At 40.2% G+C, this 14467-nt stretch overlaps 1 pseudogene; it reads left to right on the top strand.

Moving 5' to 3' along the window:
- The first annotated feature begins 13828 nt into the window (after window positions 1-13828).
- On the top strand, window positions 13829-14230 carry LOC102240440 (annotated as a pseudogene).
- The last annotated feature ends 237 nt before the right edge of the window (window positions 14231-14467 follow it).

The raw sequence follows: 14467 nt of genomic DNA on the forward strand, positions 1-14467 counted from the left end.
AGTGACCTTAGGCAAATTATTTAACTGTTATGAGTTTCCTTTCTCCAATCAATAAAATATGGGTAATTTCATCTAACTCACAGTATCCTAAGAAAAAGATGATGTTTATAAACCACCTAGTTTGGTGCCTAGCAATAATTTTTGTTGGTAGTGTCAATAAATACATTAGTTGTATTATACAGGGCACCTTTTATTTTTACCTGCTTATCATTTATTTCTCCCCCACCCCCACTTTCTGGTAACACTGTCTCTATTTTCCTTAGAGAAATTGTCCCCAACCCTCTACTCACACAGTCATTAGGTTATATAAGGCTGATTCCCTCTACTCCACCCTGAATAGGGTTGGAGTGAGAATATGAACCAGGCCTGGCCACTCATCATAGTCCATCACTCAAACACGGCCACTGGTTTAGGATGGACATGTGGCCCACATTGGTCCAAAAGACTCCATACCATCATTTTAGATGAAACAACTAGGAAAAATAAGCTCTTTTTCAGCTGGAATTACTTGCTTTGAAGATGGAACTTCTGAGTACTACCATGTAAAAAGGGCTTCCCTGAGACTGAAGCTAATGCAAAAAAAGTCAGAGCCAAACTTTTAATAGTGTGAAATCAGGCCAGGTGACATCACTTGATATCAGTCATTGAAACTATATCCATCCCTAGCCATTTTAGTTACATATGCCAGGCAGACTGACTGCATTAATGGCCCCAATTCCTGTATCTGTCCCCTTGGCAGTGCCCTCACAATCTGGCCCTGGGTTCTGTTGCATGACTTGCTTTGGCCAATAAGTAGATAACAAATGTGAAGAAGTGGAGGCCTGAAATAGCACGTGTGTATTTACTCTCTTGCTCGTTTTCTTCTGCCATAGGAATTAGAACATGCCCAGTCTAGCCTGATGGAAAGTAAAAACATAAAGCAGGGCAGTGTGTCCTAGACAATAGCCAGACCCAAGACATCTGAGCAAGCCCAGCTAAGATCAGCAGAGGTGCCTAGCCAACCAGCAACTGACTACAGATGCAGGAGCAAGTCCAGCTAATAGCCACTGAACTCCATACACTCATGGACTAAACAAATGCTTCTTAGTATGTCACTGATGTTTTGTGGTCGGCTGTTTTGCAACATTACTGGTTCAACAGGTAACTGATATATTCACCCATAAAATTTCTACATTCAATTCTAGTTGGGGTATCTGTGACTTGTACCCGAAAAAGTCCTACGTATCATATGAAGAAATATTTTCCATAATTGCTTCTGCTTTCCCTAAAAATTCCCTACAAAGAATTATATGCCTGTCTCTAACTAAAGAACTTAGTTTCAAATGTTTATATTGCTCAGAGCTTAATTATGTTTTACTTGATAATAAACAAAAATCATTTTATATCTAAGATTTTTGCAGAAATAACCTGTTTTGTTTTTTTAAGAGTAAATCAATAGTTCTAACCATTGGAATTCAGTTTACATAAATGATGAGAGACAGTGAAATAATGTGATCATTACATGAATATTTAATGAGATGAAAAGATGTTCATGCCATAATGGGGGGGGGGGGGGAGAACAGACTACAAAACATTTCTATGGTTTACTCAAACTTTTGTAAGACACATGCACACACACTTACTAACAGAAGATTGAAACAACATACATTAAAATGTTAACAGTGGTGGGAATCCAAGTGGCTTTCATTTTTTCCTTTTGTTTACTTGCATGTTCTAAATTTTCTATCTATATATATAAAAGGTAAGCGACCAAACAACTGATCAACCAAATGGTCAACCAGTTGCTATGATGTGCACTGACCACCAGGGAGCAGATGCTCAACACAGGAGCTGCTCCCTGGTGATCAGTGCACTCCCATAGCCAACCTGCTGTGGCTGGCCAACCTCCCACAATCCCTTCCCCAGGCCTGCCAACCTCCCACAGCCCTGATCACCTGGATTGCTGGCCAGGCCAAGGGACCCCACCCGTGCACGATTTCATGCACTGGGCCTCTAGTACTATATAAAGATTTTTCTATTGTCTTTTTATTCTCTATTTCATGTATTTCTGCTCTGAACTTTGTTATTTTCTTCCTTTAGTAACTTTGGGCTTTGTTTGTTCTTCTTTCCCTTGTTCAAAAATAGCCAATGGTAAGGGTTTTTTGGTTGTTGTTGTTACACAGCAAAGAACTGAAATAGTCACTTAATGTTTCATTGAAAGGTTATCTAATCATTTTTTGACCAATCACCTATCATTGAACACAGGTTATTTTTAATGGAAATATCATAATTAATATTCTGATTGATAAAACTCTATATACATCTCTTATTACTTCCCTAGGATAAAGTTCTAGAGGTAGAATTATAAGATAGAAATTTAAAGGTTCTTAATACCCACTATCAAAATTCCCCCCAGAAATGTTGAAATAATTTACACTTACACCCTTACTGTTGGCTATTTTTCCTCCACTGCCTTTACTCTTTACTCTCAACATATCTTGGAAGCCACCAGCTTCTTTTGAGGCTACTAAAAATCCCTAAATTACCCAAATCATGATCACAGCTCTGTATGTTCACTAAATACACCTTAATCAGGAATACCAATACTGTGCTAACCAGCTCTGCTTTGGGCCAGTGCTTCTGCAATAGTGTGGCCAATGTTCAGATAAACAAGGCTAATGGGGATTTGTTTGTACACCAAGACTTCAAGGCACTAATGTGTACTGTGACTATTCCAAAATTGAGTATACAATGTAGCTTTTTCCAAATTTATTTGAGAAAAGAACTCTTTTCCCTTCAAAATACCTGAAAACTTTTCCCTAACCATTCGGACTTATTTAATTAACATTTTTTAAGCATTAGCTTAATTCCCAGTATTAAATGCTGAGGATAAAGAAGTGGCTGAGACAGACACAGGTCCTGCCTATGGGAAGTTTAACCATGAGGACAGACTTTATCAGAGTTTTCTTCATCACAAATCTAACATGGTTTGAGGGGAAGGTGATTACAGGAACTGGGCATTGCTTTAAGGACAGGGACATAAAATTGACAAAAGAATCAGAATTGAGCTCTAATAGAGAAATAGAGAAGACCAAAATGAGGACTGGTTGGAGTTTTAGCCTTACTAGGACAAGAAATAAATATAATTTTGTATTTATTTTTCAAACACCCCATATGGAAGCCAGAACGTCAAAAGGAACACAAGTGAGTCATCGGCAATCTGTGTGTCTAAGAGATGAGGAAACAGGTTGATGTTGCTTACTCCAACATCCCACCAGACAAGAGGTATTTTGGACAATTCCACAGAATTTAGCAAATCAAATAAGAATTAACTCAGGAGAACATTAAAATGGTAACAGAATAACTTCTTCACCGCTATACATGTGCTTCTTAACAGTAAATTATAATTAGCAACCTAGGCCCAACACTTTACTTATTAGAAGTAGTCTCTTCGACCAAATTTACAAAGAGCGGGGATAGTTTACCGGAACAATTTCACCTGTAAAGCACAAAGAGTTGATGTGGTTTTCACAGATGGGGTAAAGGCCAGTTGATGTCCCACTGGCGTGGCTCAGTGGTTGAGCGTCGACCTATGAACCAAGAGGTCGCAATTCAATTCCCAGTCAGGGCACATGTCCAGGTTGTAGGCTTGATCTCCAGTGGGGGTCATGCAGGAGGCAGCCAATCAATGATTCTCTCCCATCATTGATGTTTCTATGTCTCTCTCCCTCTCCATTCCTCTCTGAAATCAATAAAAAGATGAAAAATTTTTAAAAGGCCAGTTGTCATGGTAAGCCAAAGGTGAGTTCCCATGGCTGTCGTGTCCCAAGTCTCATGATTCCTACTTGTTCTACTGAGTAACCCACAGCCCCTCCCCCTGCCCTAGCTGTGTTTAGTCGCCTGCTATAGTTTTAGGCACTTGTTTTGACACCCTGGCTTTTTTGGTTGTCGTCTTCTAATTCTCGTCTATCCTGATATTTTTTTTTAGTTCTGTAAAATGAATCCCTGAGAAACAGCAAAAAGATCAACTTTATTCAGCAATCAATAATGCAATAATGCCTTCTATTTCCTATTACTGACTTCAAGAAAACCATTTCTGAGCTTTTCCCACCTATAAACACATTACAGGAAATTAGGTAGCAGTTAAGATCATACTGTTTTAAATATTATTATGAAGCCAAGATAAGCTCAATCATTCTTGTAAACTCTTAAAAACACCTACTTTCTTATGTATTTGTGATGTACAATCCTAAGAAGGATAAGTTATTAGTAAGACCAACCTGTGCTGCTGAGAATGACCTCAAAGAAATTAAATTGCGCAACACCTTTCCCTTTAAAAGCACCTCATGAATAAAATTCGAAGTCCAAGAATAAGTTCCATGTAAAGCGACAATGCAAAATAAAATCAAAGACGGTTTTATGAACCTATAAGAATACTTCCTCTAATTGAATATGGATTCATAAATAAAACATACACGCATCCACTCACTCTCTTAAATGGCTTAAGGACTCGAACTGTAAGCTCAGAGGGAAAGAAGGTAGAGAGAGACTTATTCCTCTCTACCTCAGGCACCTCAGACTATCATGGTCTGGAATGGTCTATTTTAAGACAAAAGCATTTCCTGCTATGTGCTCTAAATTAGGTTAAGTTTATTTCCACATATCTCAGTCTCAGTCCATCACCTGAGCCCTGCTGACAGGCCATGTGAGCTGAGATCATCAGTATCTCCCAAGATTTAGATCAACTTAAAATATTCTCTCTTTTTTTCCTTACTGGCATCCTTAACTTTTTAAAAAAGTTTTGTGTAACAGACTCCAGTTAATTCTAAAACCATTCCCGGGGAAGACATGGTGCTGAACAGATCTCAAGCAAGAACTGGCTGACTAGGAGCCAGATGCTGCCACCAGATGTGTTGTATCGGACTAGCCCAGTGCTCTTTAGAATTTTGATATAGTTGCCAACATAGATACGGACATTTCACATTAAAATCCAGATTCTAGCTCCTGAAAACCTGACAATGTCAGGCCTACTTCCCTACTTGGCAAAGACTGGTGAGAGCCAATCGGCAGTTGCCCCTTTAAGAGAGAACATGCACCCTCCAGTCCCCTCCTCTCCTGTTACCTTACATTCAGTCTCACTTTCTCATACTTGCTCCTTTAGACATTTAAATTTTACTACCTCTACCCTTATAAAAGAACTTAGATAAGAATTCATTCTCCTCACCACCCACTTCAAGTCCATTACCAAATCCTACCAATTCTACCTCCAAACTTCTCAACCTGTTCCCTTGTTTTCTGCTTCTACTTATCACTACCCAATTGCACTGGCATGACTTCCTTAAGCTATCCCTTACCCTCCTAAAGCATGGTCACTCCTCTAATCCTCCTCCTCTATTCCTCACACATCAACAAAACTATTTTAAGGTAACAATTCTGATCACAAAATATCTCCCCTTACCCACTTAAAACTGTCTAGTACTTCCCAGTGCTCTTTGGACAAAGACCAAACTCCTCTGGTGAAAGTGTAAGAAAATCTATTGTAACCTGATCAAGGCTGCCCTTCCTCAGATCCTTGGTTTGAAAAATGGAAAGCCATGAAGGAGAGGAATTGATATGCACAAAGGATTCTGGAGCCTTCAGGGAGGGAACACTGACACCCCAGTCACGATGCCCAGGATTCACGGTGAGATCTGTGGGAGGAGATGAATATGGTTGCTAATAAGACTAAAGTTTCCAGAAACAAAGTAAATACTTCAAAATAAGAGGAAGTCCAGGCTGGTGACTGGGACTCAAGACAAGTATCCCAGGTGCCTCGGAGAAGCTTATATGTACAGAGCATGTGAGTGAGGCAGGAAGCTAATAGAGGCCCACCATGCTGTGTGGAACCTGTGCAATAGGCACAACATGTGCATAGGCTGTAACTCATAAGGAGGACCATGTGTCCTAGCAGGGTTCCCCACAAGCAGACGCTAGATGAGGGTTTAGGTCAGTGATGGCGAACCTATGACACGCGTGTCAGAGGTGACACGTGAACTCTTTTTTTGGTTGATTTTTCTTTGTTAAATGGCATTTAAATATATAAAATAAATATCAAAAATATGTCTTTGTTTTACTATGGTTGCAAATATCAAAAAATTTCTATATGTGACACGGCACCAGACTTAAGTTAGGGTTTTTCAAAATGCTGACACGCCGAGCTCAAAAGGTTCGCCATCACTGGTTTAGGTGAAGGTGGTCCATTTTGAAGGTAATCCCAGGAAGTACTAAGAGGAGAATTTGGCACTAAGACAAGGAAGTAAAAAAAGTCCATTTAGGATATCTTTTAAGAAGGTTTCTGTTGTGTTCAACTGGACTCAGTCCTGCTGGAGGAGCTCTGAGAGATAGTGTAAAACCTGCCTCATAGTTACACCTCCATTCATCACTGGCAGAGGGCCGCTCCCTGGCACCTCCAGCCTGCACTGCAGGAGGCCAAGATAAAGCTCTCATGTTTCCATACAGAGATGTGAATGGGGCATTGATGGTATCTGCTACACCACGCTTGGCACACCTGTGGCTGAGCCTGGCCACTGAGAGACCGTACAATAGTGACTATGAAGGGCACTAGCATCTTTCAGTCTGAGGAAGACCAGCCTCAACAGTGACACCTTGTGGCAGAAAAATGCAATCATGTGGCGGACTGGTTGATCCTCCTTACTTAGGAGCAGCATATTCTCAGGGTAGAGGGTCAAGGGAGGAGACAGGGAGAGGTGGAGAGAGGTGGGAGGGAGCCCTAGTGAAAAGACCTGGACTTCCAGCTAAGAGGGAAGGCAGGTTCCAGCATATTTGGTTTAATTTAGACAAATAAAACTTGTTGTTGTTTTTTAATAGAAATCCATATATGACCCAAAAGCTCTAGCACACTTTATAACTCCATATTAATCTGTGTGCTCATTTGTTGGGATCTCTCTTCCCTCCTCCTTTAACTCATACACTGCATAGTCAGGGCTTACCATTAATTCTAACATTTATGAGGCCCAGGCAAGAATACAAATGGAGGCACAGATACCACATGTCTGTACATTTTAAAGTTATAATCAAACTAACAAACTTGTAAACAAAATACATTCTATCCTTCTACCTTGAAAAATACAAAGATGTGGATGTTGAGGTTTGAATTTTGAACTTAGAATTCTTGGGCTTTTTATAGTTCTGGACAAAACATGGTAGTAAGAGGCAGGCCTGCCCCAGCCAACATCTTTCTCTCCCCACCCCTGGCTCAACATGTGGTTTCTGCAGCCTGCACACCAGGCTAGCTCCATCTGCAGCAGGGGCCAGCAAACTATTTCTATAAAAGACCAGACAGTAAATATTTTAGGCTTTGTGGGCCATTCGGTCTCTGTCACAACTACCCAGCTCTGCCATTTCAGCACAAACGCAGCCACACAATTTGTAACCAAACGAATGTGGCTGTGTTACAATAAAACTTTATTTTAAAAAACAGGCATGGATTCAGCCCCCAGGCAGTAGTTTGCTGGCATCTGATCCATACTTTCACAAATAGGTACCCCTCAGCCATTCTAGGCTTATGGGTATGCCCACTGTAGCATGGATTGTCCTCCGGAGAACAGACCTGGTAAAGAAGCCCAAGCAGACCCTGGAAGACAACTCAGGGTCATTTAGGCAGGGAGGTCCCAGGCCTGTGGGTACCCAGAGTGGACCCTGGAATGCCAGGCACAGGTTTCAGGTGGGCACCTCCACTTGGCCCCATGCAGTGGTTGGCAAACTACGGCTAGCGAGCCACATGCAGCTCTTTGGCCCCTTGAGTGTGGCTCTTCCACAAAATACCACGTGTGGGCGCGCACGTACAGTGCGATTGAAACTTCGTGGCCCATGCGCAGAAGTCGGTATTTTGTGGAAGAGCCACACTCAAGAGGCCAAAGAGCCGCATGTGGCTCGCGAGCCGCGGTTTGCCGACTACTGCTCCATGCAGTCAAATGAGGCCTTCTAGACTCAGCCTCTAAAGTCTGAGGCCCTGGCAAGGGCTCCCCCTACCCAGATCTAAGGGTACATCAGAGGTACATAAGAGATTTTGAATATTTGAAAAACATACTTAATATTATGACACTTTCATCATATCACTGAAATCACTCCCATGGCAATTAATGCAACAATTTTGTAATGGTAGCCAGAGACATATGTTTTTATAAAATGAAAGAGGGGAGCTCAAAATCAGATCTGGTTAAAGTCATATCTCTACTTTTTTGACTTGTTGCCTTGAGCAAATTACTTCACTTCTCCAATCCCCATTTTTTTCATCTGTAAAATGGAGATACTAGCAATACTTTTCACAGTGATTTGGGAAAGATTAAATAAAATGATAGAAAAAGTAATTAGCACAATGCCCAGTACACAGCTAATGTTCAATAAAAGCTAACTTTGATCATTCCAACACTACCAGAATAGGGCACAGTGACTTTGAATCTCAAAATTGTCTTCCAATTCTCTCAGTCCACTAATTTGCCTTGTCTGATACTCCTGAGTCAAACTTAGCCTACTATTCAAAATGCTCAAGACATCAACCATTTAAATGGAAAGGAAAAATGGACATCTTCTGTAGATTACAACATTATGCATCAATAGATATTGAAAGTCCCAATAATAAGCCATTTCTTCTTTAAATGCTACAATGATATGAATCAGGAAAACAAAATAAAAAATGTCCAGCTTGATACAACAGGGATTTTTTTAAATGCTTTCCCATCATTCTCCAAGAAGCTGTCTGCAACTGAAACACACTCATCCACGCATCACTACTCTCTCCTTTAGTTCCTCCAAACTCGTTTTATAATTACTGTTTTCCATGTGCAGATCTAGCATGATTACATATTTTATAGTAAGGTGCTTGAGTAAAGAGGCTGACTATATATTCCATACTACAAGGTAAGGACTCTGTATATCCAAGTATTAGTTAACTGCACTTTCCATTAGCTACTTTCATTACTTTACTTCAAACTCTAACAATTTATTCTAAAGGATTAAATTTAAATTCTAAAACACCTAAAAATATCTGTTAAAGGGACAGACCACTATCTAATACATAGCTAAACACAAGTTAAAAATACATTTAGCAAAACCTCAAACAATAAACAGTAAGAATAAAAAATAATTTGAGATGCTTAATCAAATTATAAAATATTATGATTAATATAAAATGCTGATTACAATATTACTCATTATCTCATAAAGTTTCCTAAGTATAACAAATTAAACTTGATACACTGAACAAATAAATAAGGTTTTTTTTATTTGTGAATTTCTGTGAATTTTCTTTAATCTGCAAATGTAAAATGTCAGTTGGCAAAGCTTTTGGTTATAGTGTACTTACAAAAAAAATTCAGCAATTATTGGGTCTTGCACAAATAATCCTCAATCTGTCAACTAACAGATGTTTCAGAGAAAATGATAGAAAGGTAGGACAATAACAACCTCTTGTTCCTAAAAACCCAATTACACAATTTTTCTACATTTAAAATCAACATGTAAGGATTACATTTAAATAACCTTTTACTAGAAAAGAATATAAGATTACAAGCAATTCCAAAGGGGAAAAAAAGACCACAATCAATATCAAGGAATGGGAAATGGCTTAAATGTGCAAATTTCAGAGACAAGCATTTAGCTATATATTCTGGAAAGATGATAAAAAAAAAATAAGTGTTATATCCTACTTCTGGGGTCTCTTAAAAATGACTGATCACCATGGAAGAATCATCTTAGCCTTTCCCAAGGGCCATGTTCGGGGTGCAGAATAATACTCAGAAACCCCACTAAAAACTGAAATCACAGGGAATGAGAGTTAATAACTGCATTAAGTCATCAAGTAACTGAGTTAAGTCTTTTAATCAGTGAATGGATAAGAGTAAGTTTAAGTAAGACAAAAATGTATTAGAAGGGAAATTATGGGACACGATTTAAACCTACTCAACAAATATTTCTAGAGAATGAATCAGTAATATGGTTTCTGACCTTCCAGAGACCCAAATCCCTCCATTTCTAAAGGGAGCCATAGCCCCCTTATTCAGGTTTACATGAGCAACTCTAGCTACTGTGCAAGGCTGCCAGGTATGTGAACACTGGAAATAGATTAGAGCTTTTCTGGGAGTACAGGGTGTGGTCTCAGATGGAGAGAGGCCTATGAAAGAAAGAGGAGTACTAGAGAGAGAAAACCATTTTTCAACCTGGGCAAGAACTGAAGAAGACAGGAGAGACACATAGTCATGTATATTAGAGAATTTACAAATATCATGAGAACTTAAGGTTGCTTTTATTTCAATAATCTGAGAAAAAATAATGTAAGGATATTCAAGATCATCACCACAGCCAGGCTCACTGAATCCGGACAATAAACCATACCCTAGCCCTAACCGGTTTGGCTCAGTGGATAGAGCGTCGGCCTGCGGACTGAAGGGTCCCAGGTTCGATTCTGGTCAAGGGCATGTACCTTGGTTGCGGGCACATCCCCAGTAGGGGGTGTGCAGGAGGCAGCTGATCAATGTTTCTCTCTCATTGATGTTTCTAGCTCTCTATCCCTCTCCCTTCCTCTCTGTAAAAAAATCAATAAAATATATTTTAAAAAAAACAAAAAACCATACCCTAAAGAACCACTATGGATCAATGAGAAATGGAGAAAAATGAACTTGGGAGTCTAAATAATGTGTTCTCACCAATTGAAAGGTAAAACTATCAAGCTCCTCAACATGAATACTAGTAAAAGTTTCACAGAAGTTGAATATGGTAAATATGATGAGAGAATTGAGTCATCACCCAGCACACAGCAGGATAGACCAGTTGACTGCCAAAGAACCCGCCTAGAATAGTTGGCATCATATTCCAGTTACAAGTAGCAATTTAGTTAATGTGGCTAAATTAATGTTATTAATTTGAATTAGTAGCATTAAGTGTACTTAATTTCTAAATTGATTTAAGTTTTACGTAGGTGTAGGAGTGCCTGGCCGGGTAGTTCAGTTGGTTGGAGCATAATCCTGATGTGCCAAGGTTGCAGGTTCGAACCCTGGTCAGGGCACATATAAGAATCAACCAATGAATGCATAAATGAATAAAGCAGCAAGTAGATGTTTCTCTCTCTCTCTCTCTCTCTCTCTCTCTCCCTCTCTCTCCCTCTCTCTGTTAGAATCAATAAATAAATTTTTTAAGCAGTAGGAGCCCTGGCCCACATGGCCCAGTGGTTAGAATGTGGGCCCAAAGACCAAAGACTCACAGGTTCAATTCCCCCAATCAAGGGCACATACATCAGTTCAATCCCTGGCCACTTGCAGGAGGCAACCAATCGATGTGTCTCTCACATCGCTATCTATCTATCTATCTATCTATCTATCTATCATCTATCTATCTTTCTCTCTCCCCCTCACTCCCTTCACTCTCTCTAAAAAAATCAATGGAGCCATGACCGGTTTGGCTCAGTGGATGGAGCATCGGCCTGCGGACTGAAGGGTCCCAGGTTTGATTCTGGTCAGGGGCATGTGCCTTGGTTGCGGGCACATCCCCAGTGGGAGGTGTGCAGGAGGCGGCTGATTGATGTTTCTCTCTCATCAATGTTTCTGGCTCTCTATCTCTCTCACTTCCTATCTGTAAAATCAATAAAGAATATATTTTAGAAAAAAAATCAATGGAAAGAATAGCCTCAGAGGGTTAACCAAAAAACAAACAAACAAACTGTAGGAGTTTTAAAAAAAATAAAGAACCTCACTAACTTTATGTTTAATAATTAAAAGTATTCACTAAAATAGCAATAACTTAAGTCAACCCTGAGGTTCTACAAGAAATTATCTTCTTTAAAAGGGGCCTCATCCAACTTGGAGAAACCCTGGTTAAGTGATTAAACATACACTGGGTTTGAGTCCTGAATCTCACATTTATTATCTGAGAAAGTTAACAAACCTCTCCCGGCCTGGTAAGTACCTCAGTTAGTAACAATGGTCTCGGGAATAACAATGGGTACTGCACAAAAATAAGGTGAGTTGTGATTAAATCAGAGAAAGCCTAAGAGTTTAGCACAGTGCTTAACGCTTAGTAAATAAATAACTCAGTACAACAACCCTCATAGCCATCAATATTAACTACAAACACCTGTGTTGTTTTCTTAACATATGATCAGCCAGTTGTTAATAACTAGTTCTTTGTTCTCTACTAATTTCACATGACTATGAAAGCCATTCCATTCTGAGCCCTAATGTTCCCTTCAATCTCGATCAGTTCTTGAAAGACAGTACAATTGATTGATACTGTCTTTCAAGAAAACTAATACTAGCTATGTGGTTGATTTTACATGGATCCCAGGAAGGCAACTAGATTCTTAAGTACAATATGTTTTTCCTTATGAGTAAAAGAATAACAAAATTAAACATGTTGCACTGGGTCGGAAAAGGTTACCTGGTTTAAAAGTTTGCTAAGCAATTTGCACATGAGAGTAAAACTTTAGCCAGTGCAATAAACGGCATCATTTATTCAATATATTCCCTGTCCTCTCTCGTTGTCTCATTCCCTAAAGTCTCCCTCCCACAGGAGGAGAACCCCCTTCCTGCCCCACTGGCATCAGGCTTGGCCATGTTCTGTCAAATGTAACATGAACTGAAATGGCATGCCATATCCAAACAGACGTGATAAGAGCTATCTTGTGAGTAAACCACTGTGGGGATTTCTTCTTCTCTACCATGAGAATGGCCCGTCCAAGAAAGGGACTCCTCTTCCTGCCTGAGTCCCAGAATCAAGACAAAATAGAGAAGAACCTTACAAAGCCATGAGATAGATAGCCATTGAGATTTGGAGGCTACCTCAGCCTAACCTAGCAATATCTGACTAATACACCCAGCTCGCATGGATGTGGCACTAAAACGAAATATTAAACATTTAGGTAATAATATAGGGCAGCAGTTTCTCACTGATTTATCACATTTCTTTCCTCCTTTGCCAGAATACCAATCTAGGTAATGTCATCTTTTCAGGGACAAAATACCTCATGTTAGGTCTCTAGGTAAATGCAAATCACTTGTAAATGATATCTTTTCAAACAAAACAAAAAAAAACACATAACCAACCATTTTGACTGTCTCCAAATGTACATTTTCTTTATCATTCCTAGTCCCTGATTTCTTTCCTAACAAACTGCTCTTCCTGATGCTTGGACATCAAGATGAAGGCAATCGTTGGAAAGGCTCAAAGGAGGATAAAGCCTGCTGATAACATAGTCATGCAAACAGCTCAAGTGAAGGCCAGGAAGCAACAATGGGTGCAGGCTGGAACTCATGCCTCAACCATCAGTGCATGCGTGAGTGCCTGTCCTGGAGCACAGCCCCATAAAGAGTCCAGTGGGGCCTGGCCCAAGCATGCCTCACCACAGATTGTTAGGAGAAAAGGAGACCCATATACCTGTGGTGCCGTCTTATAATGGCTCCATGAATTTCAGATTGCACCAAGTGATGTCACTGTCTCCCCTTGAGCAGATCCAACCCTGAGAGGTCCCTGAAGGCAATAACCATGTCCCATTCATGCTGGCATCTCGCTGCTATAACACCTGTAATTAAAGGCAGCTCAGTGTAGAGCAGTGGAAAGCATGGGCTTTGAGTCCAAGACTCAAATACCAATTTCTCCATTTACTTGGGGAAGGCCCTTGTGAGCAGATGCTGTTAAGTGCCCTACTAATGTCCCTCTGACTTAAACATTTTACTAGTAAAGTTCCCCAAAGGATTTCGCACTGCAGATATCAGCATCGCTGCTGAGGACTTCTTTTGAATCTTGAAAAACTACTCTGCTCTTTCAGGAGGCAAGATGAAAGTGCCAGGGAATACCTCTTTCTCTCTGAGCAGGCGGCAGCGGGTTGTTCAGCCATGGCCAAAATTAAGGCTCGGGACTTTCGCGGCAAGAAGGGGGAGCTGCTCAAACAGCTGGGACGACTTGAAGGTGGAGCTGTCCCAGCTGCCTGTAGCCAAAGTGACAGGCGGCGCAGCTTCCAAGCTTTCTAAGATCCGAGTTGTTCGCAAGTCTATCCTGTGTTCTTACCTTCATTAACCAGACTCAGAAAGAGAACCTCAGGAAATTCTACAAGGGCAAGAAGTACAAGCCCCTGGATCTGCGGCCCAAGAAAACACGCGCCATGCGCCACCGGCTCAACAAGCACGAAGAAAACCTGAAGACCAAGAAGCAGCAGCGGAAGGAGTGGCTATACCCACCGCAGAAGTAAGCGGTCAAGACTTGAGCATCAATAAAGCACAAACTGGCTGACAAAAAAAAAAAAAAGAAAGTGCCATGGTGCCATGGGATAAAGAACAACTGACAGATATAATTATACATCAATGTTCATAGAAGCATTGTTGACAACAGTCAAAAGGTAGAAACAAACCAAATGTTAAGCGGCAGATTACTGGATAAACAAAACGTGGTAAAGAAATACAATGGAATATTATTCATCCTTAAAAAGAAATGAAATTCGCTC

Source organism: Myotis brandtii, unplaced genomic scaffold (genome assembly GCF_000412655.1).
Source record: "Myotis brandtii unplaced genomic scaffold, ASM41265v1 scaffold268, whole genome shotgun sequence".
In the NCBI taxonomy this organism is placed as follows: Eukaryota; Metazoa; Chordata; class Mammalia; order Chiroptera; family Vespertilionidae; genus Myotis; species Myotis brandtii.